We start from the raw sequence: 10,585 nt of genomic DNA on the forward strand, positions 1-10,585 counted from the left end.
AAATTTAAACAAACAACATTTTAAACATTTTAAACATGGATGAAAGTTGCATATTATTAAACTAGACAAAATTCTAAGCATTTTACATATATAGAGCATTTTAATCCGATGAACGGTTTGTGAGATATAAATGCATGAACATGTGGGTCTTTTATGTAAAACAGTAATTCACTGGATAATGCTAAAATCATAGACATGGAAAAAACACTACATGGGCCAAAACTGAACACGGGACCAACAGGAACACAGGGGGCTGCTCACCCTGGGCCAACAGGCCAGCTGGCTTGGGGCTGGGCCTTGGAGCGGACGAAGCCAAGAAACAGATCAAGGCCGACGCGTCTCGTGAAGCAAGGGATCAAGCGGGCTGGAGGTCAACGGACGGGCGAGGGGACTTGGCGCGGAGGCAGGCCAGGTGCACGACGAGGAGGGTGTGGTCAACGCGCTCGAAGCAGGGGAAGCAGGGCGTCTGGGAGGCTGGATCTGGTCGTGGGAGGTCACCGGGGTCCCGTTCCCTGCCGGATCGAAGCAGAGGCGGGCCAGCGGACTTGGAGCTCCATGGCGCGGGGATGCTGCTGCAACGCACAGAGAGAGATATGTGAGGAACAGAGGGAAGCACGGGGAGGAAGTTTTGGGGTCTACGGTAGGGTGCATCGACTACAAATTAAAATTTTCCTACGCGCAGAACATCCAGGAACATGCTACGGGAGATGGATCACAGTTCGTTACCACTAGACGCGCAGTGCCGTGCAGCGGAAGAAGAGTTAGGGCAGCGCGTCCGCGTGGATCATATCCTCCTCGTCCGATCTTCCTCAAACAGCCGGTCGTCCGATCCCACATACAAGTTCGCTAGAGCGGTGCAAGTGCACCGCCTCTAACGGTATCCGCACGTGCAGGAGGAACACTGTGCGGCGGACTGCTAGGTCCGATCACACAGTCGGCAGCGAGTGGAGGTGGCTATTCGCAACACATGCAAACCCTAGTCGCAACACCGAAGCGATCAACCGCATGAGTGTGCCGCACTTCCACTTTATATAGGCGTCCGTCGCAGGCTCAACACTTGGGCCTCGCACGAACCCTAAAGCCCAAAGTCTACTCGGTCACGTTCCTAGTCCAGTTCGGATCACATCCGACCAGTGTCCTATGAACTGACCTCGTAGGTTCCTTCCCTTAAGCGCGCGACCCCTTAGGTTCAAGTCGGCTTGGTCACAGTTCAGATCACCTCCGACCTGCACAGTTGGTAGCGGCCTCTAGCAAGGCGTGCCGACCACCAAGCAGATTATGAAGCTGGTTAGGCGAACCTGTACAATGTGTCACACTTCTGTTCCCTTTGCCTCACGATATATGTTGTCAGGCTCAAGGCGAGACTGTCATCCTTGTGCTAGCCCGACCTCTTTCTCGTTCCAGTGATACCGACCACAATCCGGATTATCTCATAATCCTTGTCGCATGGCCATGCTTCTCTTGGTCGGATCACACGAGGGGCCCAGAGTATATCTCTCATGTTCAGAGGGGCAAATCCCATCTTTCTCAACCACGTCTCGCAGCATGGGTCTAGACAAGCCCGAAACCTAAATTTGTAACTACCCAGTCACGGAGTAGCATTTGGTCGGCCCAAAGCAAGTCTGTCACCATCCCGAGTACATGCGTCATCTCAGGTCTTACGACATAGAACGTATGTTGTACTAGAGACTCACAGATGACATATCGCTGCGTCTCATAGTTGGGTCTCTACGATTGGACCTTATCTCGACTCGGATCCGACTACGTTGAATCCGACCAGACCTTTCCAAGTCCATATTATCCGGTTAGCATCCAATGCTCCATGGCTAGTGAGACCAAGCCATCGACCGTGTCATATCCTAGTCTAGTCGGCTGCGCGTCCACACAGCCCTTTCGACTAGGGACCTTTTAGGACAGTCATCATACATTCATAGTCCCACAAACAAGTCACGTACTTGCTGATACACATCATTGATAATGTCCAAGGACTATCTTTATTCATAAATACATAGGAAATATCATCATACATGATTGCCTCTAGGGCATATCTCCAACAGGAAGGGAGAGACAGGGGAGGAGAGGAGCGGGACGAGGCCGGTCCTTGCCGTGGTTGCCGAAAGCGAGGCCGGTCACGGGACGACGAGGCAAGGTGGAGGAGCACGGGGAGGCTCGGTGCTCCGAGGAACGGGAGGAGATGCGCAACCGCGGCCTGGTGACGATGTCGAGCGGCGCTGCTGCTTCCTGGACGGTCGGGCGCGAGGAGGCGGGGATCCAGGCGCTGGTGCTCGAGCAGAGGAGCTCGGGGATTGGCCGGCTGGGGAAAACGAGGAAGAAAGGAGGCACATGTTGGTGGGTTTTGGATCAAGAGGAGACTGGTGGGATGGGGATCAAGGGGAGACGGCTGGCCTGTGGGTGTCTGCGAGATGGATCTGGGAAGATCCCGAGGTGGAAGGAGAGACCCGGTGGAGTGGCGGCGCAGCGATGGAATGGATGGGACATCTCCTAGATTTTAGGGTTTGGTCCTAATATATATAGCGGTGGGATAGGTTAGGATCCACCTCGTCCCTTCGATCCTAATCGGACGGTCGAGAAAATAATAGGTAGGGAGTCCAAATAAGAAAATGGAGATGTTTAGGGGATGATTGGAGATGATCTGAATCCAACGGTGACTAGTGTGCGGGTCGGGTTCGGGACAGTTTCGGACGAGCGCAAGAGGGGGTCTAAGAGAGGTGATGAAGGCAAAGGGAGAAACAGCAACGACGAGCGAATGCAAGTTTTTAAAACATGACGGCAACGAGTGTCGATGCAATGCGTATGATGTGATGAGATGAGATGCATGACATGAACAAAATGCAAAACAAAGACAAAAATCCAACCACGGAGAAAATAATATATCACATAGCCGGAAATGGCAAGAGTTGGAGTTACAATTATGGAAAGCTGCATCCGAGGCGTTACAACACTCCACCACTACAAGAGGATCTCGTCCCGAGATCTAGGATGGCACCGGAGAGAAGCAGAAAAGGAAGAGGAGAGGTAAACTAAGTTGCTTCTTCGACAAACGAGTGAAACCACGAGCCTTGAGAGGTTGAACAAATGAAAGAAAGAAAACAACGAAGATGAGCAACGTTGAAAACACTCCGTTAGAAAAGAGGAACAAGGGATACGACGAGAACCAAGAGGTTTAGTGATAAGATAGATATTGAAACCACTCCGGTTAAAACTAGATAGAGAAGGAATAAGATTGATATAATTTGGGAAACACTCCGACTGAAAGAAGAAGGAAAACTTGATAAGATGAAAAGAACTTGAAGAGATGACACAACACTCCGGTTAAATGGATAAGCATGAAAATAACACATCCTCAATTCGAGATGATGAGTGAACAGAGCAACATCACAATGCCTCCGGAAGAAATAATAAAAGATAGATCATTGGAATAACAGAATGGAGAAGAAAATGCCAACTTCTGCCACAAATGAGCTTGGAAAGCACCCTTCCAAGAAGGTTATAACGGAGTTGTTGGAAAACCAACAAGGAAAAGAATAAGCTTGTAGTGGGCTTATGGAAAACATCTCAAAATTATGAGGTGACCACTGACCACTAACGGAAAACAATTCCTTGCTTGAAAGCAATGAAGAGATGAAAACTTCTTTCACCACGAGAATAGGAGGAAACTTGGATTATCGATAGGCACCACAATTAGCAACATTCCTTAGGGAAGGCTTTTAGGTGAAATCTTTACCAAGATAACTCCAATGAAGAGATTGATGCCTTTAAATATCTCCTGAATGAAGAGAAAATGATGGGTTTAAATATGTCAGTCTTGAAAACTTGTGAATCATGAAACACGAAGGGAAATTATCAAGAATGACATAACACCACCTCAAAAGCTAAGGTAGAAAGAATTGCACTTCGAAATGCAAGAAGGAGAATACTTGAACGCCTCAAAACAAAACATGTGTTGAGCACCATGTTTAATTTTGAGTATAGCTTGGCGGATCATAGCTTCGAGAGAAATCTTGAAGAACAATTGAAGAATGAAAAGAATCCTTGACGAACCACCATGTAGAGCTTCCATGAAAAATTCCGGTAATAAAAGGATGATAGAAATAAAAAGACGTTGAAAACACAAGGTGAAGCCTTGCGATGATTTAGATGGAGCTTTGCGACGAGATAATTCGGAAAACTTGGAACTCCAAAAAACAAAAAAATGAAGCATCTCAAATCGAGAAATGTGACATGATGAACAACTCTGGAAAGAAGAAACTAGATCACTTGGATGAAACAATAATTAGAATTACGTTATTCGTATCCTTCACCAATTTAAATTGATGACAAGCAACGGATTTGGCATACTACTTATTCTCGTAGAAAGGATTAAGAGAGAATATAGCGTAAACTAGGGAAAAACTTGAACAAACCACCGATAGGATTCGGAAAGAACGAATTAATTGATATGATAACAAACAAAGAGGAATGTTGAATGAACCACCACAAGAAATGAAAATGAACGAAAAAAAGAGAAAGAATTGCCTGGAAGAATTAGAGCAAGCACGAAGATACTTGAGGGAATTTAGAGACAAGAGAATGAAGAGATCGCGAACTGATTGAAGAATACTTGAACGAAGCACCGGAAGAGTATTGAGACGACCGAAGGGGCACAGATATAGAATAATTGAGAGAACGAAGCTAAAAACTTAGAACGAAGAAATATTCTGAAAAGATGACCTCCGGATGATCGAGAGGGAGAGCAACTCCTGACATACTCCGGATGGATGAAAAAGAATTGCACGACTAGAAACAATTTGAGCGGATAGCATCAAGCTAGCGACATGAATCTTCGGGAGAATGAACAAGATTTAAGAGGAACTCTTCTTCGATCTTTAAATGACGACGAGAAACACCACCAAAATTGTTAAGGCACTCCGGGAGAATGAAAAGCAAAGAGGTTGAGCCAAAAATGAAATGATTTGAAATCGATCTTGGAAAGGCATCTGACTGATGAAATTCATTCTTACGTCAGACTCCAAAAAGAATTAGGAATGGCTCCGAAATAATTAGAAGAGTCAGGTAAGATCCTGGGAAAAGACCTGTGGGTTAGGGCCCACTCGAAAGAAACATCGTTGAAAAAATTGCTTGAAAAGAGAGATTACACCGGTTGAATTAAATGGCTTGACTGAGATAACAACCTCAAAATACCTTGAACGGATTGAGAATGGAAACGAATCTTCTGAGATATCTTCAGCACTCCGGAACAAATGGAAAGTGAGAGGTGAATGATTAAGAGATACACCGGCATAAGAAAGCACTTGAAATGAGAAAAAAAATATGATCAACACCGAAAGCTTGAATTGGATCCATCGGAGAAGAAACAACAATGAAGGATGATGAACTTGAAACTATTGGGCATCTTCATGGGAAATCACCGGATAAGAACATTGAAAGAAAAGAATGAAGAGACTTCCCACAAATAAAAGGATACATGATTAAGAAATCTAAGTCCTTGAAGAAGGAGGGCGGGAAAACAAAGGCAACTTGGGGACGGATGAAACGGATACCGTTGAGAAAACCTGGAATTGATCTCACAAATGTTGAAATGATCGGATCCACTTGAAGAGAAGCACGCCGGTTGAAAAAGAATTAACATGACGACCTCGATGATCACGAAGGATTAGTATTCACATAGCAAAATGAGAACACTGTTTAGTAAATGTATGGATTCAACATTTGACTTCGAAGCAACTTGAATACCACAAATAAAACAAAACAAAGGATTTGGCTTGCAGAATAAGCCGGAACAAATACATATGATAGAGATTTACCCAATCCCATATCATGCATCTGTCGGAAAGATATTCTAGGAGCTACTAGAATTACCACCTATAAACTCCCGAAACTTTCTTGTTATGCAATCTGGTATTGGGGATACTGGGGAAGCAATATATCTCACCCAAACTAACAATCCCTACATCCGGTTGTATCCATCCGTCAACACATAACCAAGAAAACTCCGGAAATCGTGTACCTCAACCTTCGAAAAGCATTCGTTATACGAGCTATGGTAATACTCCCGAACTCCCCAGTACTGGGTGGCGTCGAGGTTATCTCACCAACAACTGCATAAAAGAGATTTTCGATGTCGAAAAAACTCAGGTATTCCAGAACTGCAACGATAAAATTATGACGACAACACCTCGGAGCTCAACTCCCTGAGACACTGCCACAACCCCTAAATGTCAGGAGGCACCAAGAACAATGTTCTTGTCATAAGAATATCGGAACGATCCCAAGATACCCGCGTGATCCTAAAAAAATTCATGAAATTTGAGGAGAGGAAAGTCAAAACATCTACGTCAGGAGTCCTCACCAGAGCGACGAAGGGGACTGAGGAGTAAAAAGAATCCTACTCTCCGATATATATATAATCCTAAGACTCAAAATAGTTTTCTTCTAGACTCAACAATAGCCAACAATCAAGAGGGCTCCTATGGTCGGTCGAGGCTCTGATACCAACTTGTCACGCCCAATATGCGACCCTATCCTAAAGGAACTCGAAGGTCCCACCAAGGATAGAAGCGCATATTGAAGACGCTTTTGCAAGGTGGATATCATTACATCGTACCATTACATAATAGTTGGGGATACATACAAGAGGCATGGAATGCCACACGAATACAACAACACAATACATAAGAGCATCATCCGACTACGGATGAGACACAAACGGAAACTCAAACGACATCCACCCTGCTAGCCCAGGCTGCCGACCTGGAACCAATCCCCTGATCGAAGAAGAAGCAGAAGAAGAACTCCAAGACAAGCAAACATCGCTCTCGCGTCATGATTATCGCATAACCTGTACCTGCAACTGTGGTTGTAGTAATCTATGAGCCACGAGGACTCAGCAATCCCACTACCATGGGTATCAAGACTAGCAAAGCTTAATGGGTAAGGAAGGATAAGTGGTGAGGTTGCAGCAGCGACTAAGCAGGATATGGTGGCTAACATACGCAAATAAGAGCGAGAAGAGAAGCAACAGACCGTTCGTGAAGCTAGCAATGATCAAGAAGTGATCCTGAACTCCTACTTACGTCAAACATAACCCAAAAACCATGTTCACTTCCCGGACTCCGCCGAGAAGAGACCATCACGGCTACACACGCGGTTGATGCGTTTTAATTCGAATCTGGTGTCAAGTTATCTACAACCGGACATTAACAAATTCCTATCTGCCACATAACCGCGGGCACGGCTCTGAAAAGTTTATACCCAACAGGGGTGTCCCAACTTAGCCCATCACAAGCTCTCACGGTCAACGAAGGATATTCCTTCTCCTAGGAAGACCGATCAGTCTCGGAATCCTGGTTTACAAGACATTTTGACAACGGTAAAACAAGACCAGCAAAGCCGCCCGATGTGCCGACAAATCCCGATAGGAGCTGCAAATATCTCGTTCTCAGGGCACACCGGATGAGCAAGACGTCGGGTTGGCATAGACCCTGGTTGCCCAGGGGGCGCCGGACATCCCTCGGTTTGGACCAGCACTCGGAGGAGAACTAGCCCGGGGGGTAAATAAATATGACCCTCGGGCTCCGAAAACCCAAGGGAAAAAAGGGCTAGGTGAGGCAAATGGTAAAACCAAGGTTGGGCCTTGCTGGAGGAGTTTTATTCAAAGCGAACTATCAAGGGGGTCCCATAAATCACCCAACCGCGTAAGGAACGCCAAATCAAGGAACATAACACCGGTATGACAGAAACTAAGGCGGCAAGAGTGAAACAAAACACTAGGCATAAGGTCGAGGCTTCCACCTTTTACCAAGTATATAGATGCATTAATTAAATAAGAGATATTGTGATATACCAACATAATCCTGTCCATCATGGAGCAATCTTCAACTTCACCTGCAACTAACAACGCTGTAAGAGGGGCTGAGCAAAGCGGTAACATAGCCAAACAACGGTTTGCTAGGAAGGGTGAAAATGTTAGAGGCTGACATGGCAGTTTGGGAGGCTTGAAGAACAAGTGATAGGTAGCGCAGCATAGCGATAGAACGAAGCAACTAGCTAGCAATGATAGTAGTGAGATCCAAGGTGACGGTCATCTTGCCTGAAATCCCGCAAGGAAGAAGAACGAGTCCATGAAGAAGACAAACGGACGTAGTCGAACGAATCCTCACAACTCCGGAATGAAACCAAAGCTAACGAGAGAAGCAAACCGGAAAGAAGCAAACAACATGGTAAACAACCATCACATAAACATGGCATGATGCACAATCAAGTATGATGCATGTCCGGTTTAATGAGGCATGTCATGGCAAAGTGCAGCAAACAATACTACAAATTAAGTGGAGCTCAATATGCAACGAGTTGCATATTGACAAAACACCACATTGACATATTTAGTTTAATCTCGTTTAAGCTACCAAACAATATTAAATGTTGTTAAACATGGCAAGAGGTGAAGCATAATTAAGCTACCTATCTAGGCAAGTTTAAATGAGGCCGGAACAACAAACAACAATTCCGGAAAATCCCCAAATGCATATTTCTAATTTGGTACTGTTATGCCCTAAAACATATTTTATTGTTGTTAAACAGGAAAATAAAGTGCACCATGTTAATCTATGCATTTTTCCACCCCATTTACATATAAAGTTTATTTAAAACCGAGCTACGGTTATTTAGTTATGAAATAAATCATTTTAACATGGCATTTGAGAAAATTTAAACAAACATCATTTTAAACATTTTAAACATGGATGAAAGTTGCATATTATTAAACTAGACAAAATTCTAAGCATTTTACATATATAGAGCATTTTAATCCGATGAACGGTTTGTGAGATATAAATGCATGAACATGAGGGTCTTTTCTGTAAAACAGTAATTCACTGGATAATGCTAATATCGCAGACATGGAAAAAACACTACATGGGCCAAAACTGAATACGGGCCCAACAGGAACACAGGGGGCTGCTCACCCTGGGCCAACAGGCCGGCTGGCTTGGGGCTTGGCCTTGGAGCGGACGAAGCCAAGAAACAGATCAAGGCCGACGCGTCTCGTGAAGCAGGGGATCAAGCGGGCTGGAGGTCAACGCACGGGCGAGGGGACTTGGTGCGGAGGCAGGCGAGGTGCATGACGGGGAGGGTGTGGTCAACACGCTCGAAGCAGGGGAAGCAAGGCGTCTGGGAGGCTGGATCCGGTCGCGGGAGGTCACCGAGGTCCCGTTCCCTGCCGGATCGAAGCAGAGGCGGGCCGGTGGACTTGGAGCTCCATGGCGCGGGGATGCTGCTGCAACACACACACACACACAGAGAGAGAGAGAGAGAGAGAGATGTGAGGAAGAGAGGGAAGCACGGGGAGGAAGGTAGAGACAGGGGAGGAGAGGAGTGGGACGAGGCCGGTCCTTGTCGTGGTCGCCGACAACAAGGCCGGTCACGGGACGACGAGGCGAGGTGGAGGAGCACGGGGAGGCTCGGGGCCCGAGGAACGGGAGGAGATGCGCAACTGCAGCCTGGTGACGATGTCAAGCGGCGCTGCTGCTTCCTGGACGGTCGGGCGCGAGGAGGCGGGGATCCAGGCGCTGGTGCGCGAGCAGAGGAGCTCGGGGATTGGCCGACTGGGGAAAACGAGGAAGAAAGGAGGCGCATGTTGGTGGGTTTTGGATCAGGAGGAGACTGGTGGGATGGGGATCGAGGGGAGACGGCTTGCGTGTGGGTGTCTGCGAGATGGATCTGGGAAGATCCCGAGGTGGAAGGAGAGATCCGGTGGAGTGGCGGCGCAACGATGGAATGGATGGGACATCTCCTAGGTTTTAGGGTTTGGTCCTAATATATATAGCGGTGGGATAGGTTAGGATCTACCTCGTCCCTTCGATCCTAATCGGACGGTCGAGAAAATAATAGGTAGGGAGTCCAAATAAGAAAACGGAGATGTTTAGAGGACGATTGGAGATGATCTGAATCCAACGGTGACGACTGTGCGGGTCGGGTTCGGGACAGTTTCGGACGAGCGGAAGAGGGGGTCTAAGAGAGGTGATGAAGGCAAAGGGATAAACGGCAACGACGAGCGAATGCAAGTTTTTAAAACATGACGGCAACGAGTGCCGATGTAATGCGGATGATGTCATGAGATGAGATGCGTGACATGAACAAAATGCAAAACAAAGACAAAAACCCAACCACGGAGAAAATAATATATCACATAGCCGGAAATGGCAAGAGTTGGAGTTACAATTATGGAAAGCTACATCCGGGGCATTACTTCTACGGTGGTAATTTTCCTCGATAGATGACATACTCTCCTAGGTTGTGAATTTAAGTCTATGATCACCAAATGCTATGGAAATCAAGGCCAATGGAGACCGTAGCTCTGATACCACTTGTAGGATCGAAAGTATGTCTAGTGAGGGGGTGATTAGACTACTTGACCAAATAAAAATCTAGCCTTTTCCCAATTTTAAGTCTTGGCAGTTTTTAGCAACTTTACACAAGTCAAGCAATCAACCTACACATGCAATTCTAAGAGTATAGCAACGGAATGTAAAACATTGCACATGAAGGTAAAGGGAGGAGTTTGAGG

Source organism: Triticum dicoccoides, chromosome 7B (genome assembly GCF_002162155.2).
Source record: "Triticum dicoccoides isolate Atlit2015 ecotype Zavitan chromosome 7B, WEW_v2.0, whole genome shotgun sequence".
Classification (NCBI taxonomy): domain Eukaryota; kingdom Viridiplantae; phylum Streptophyta; class Magnoliopsida; order Poales; family Poaceae; genus Triticum; species Triticum dicoccoides.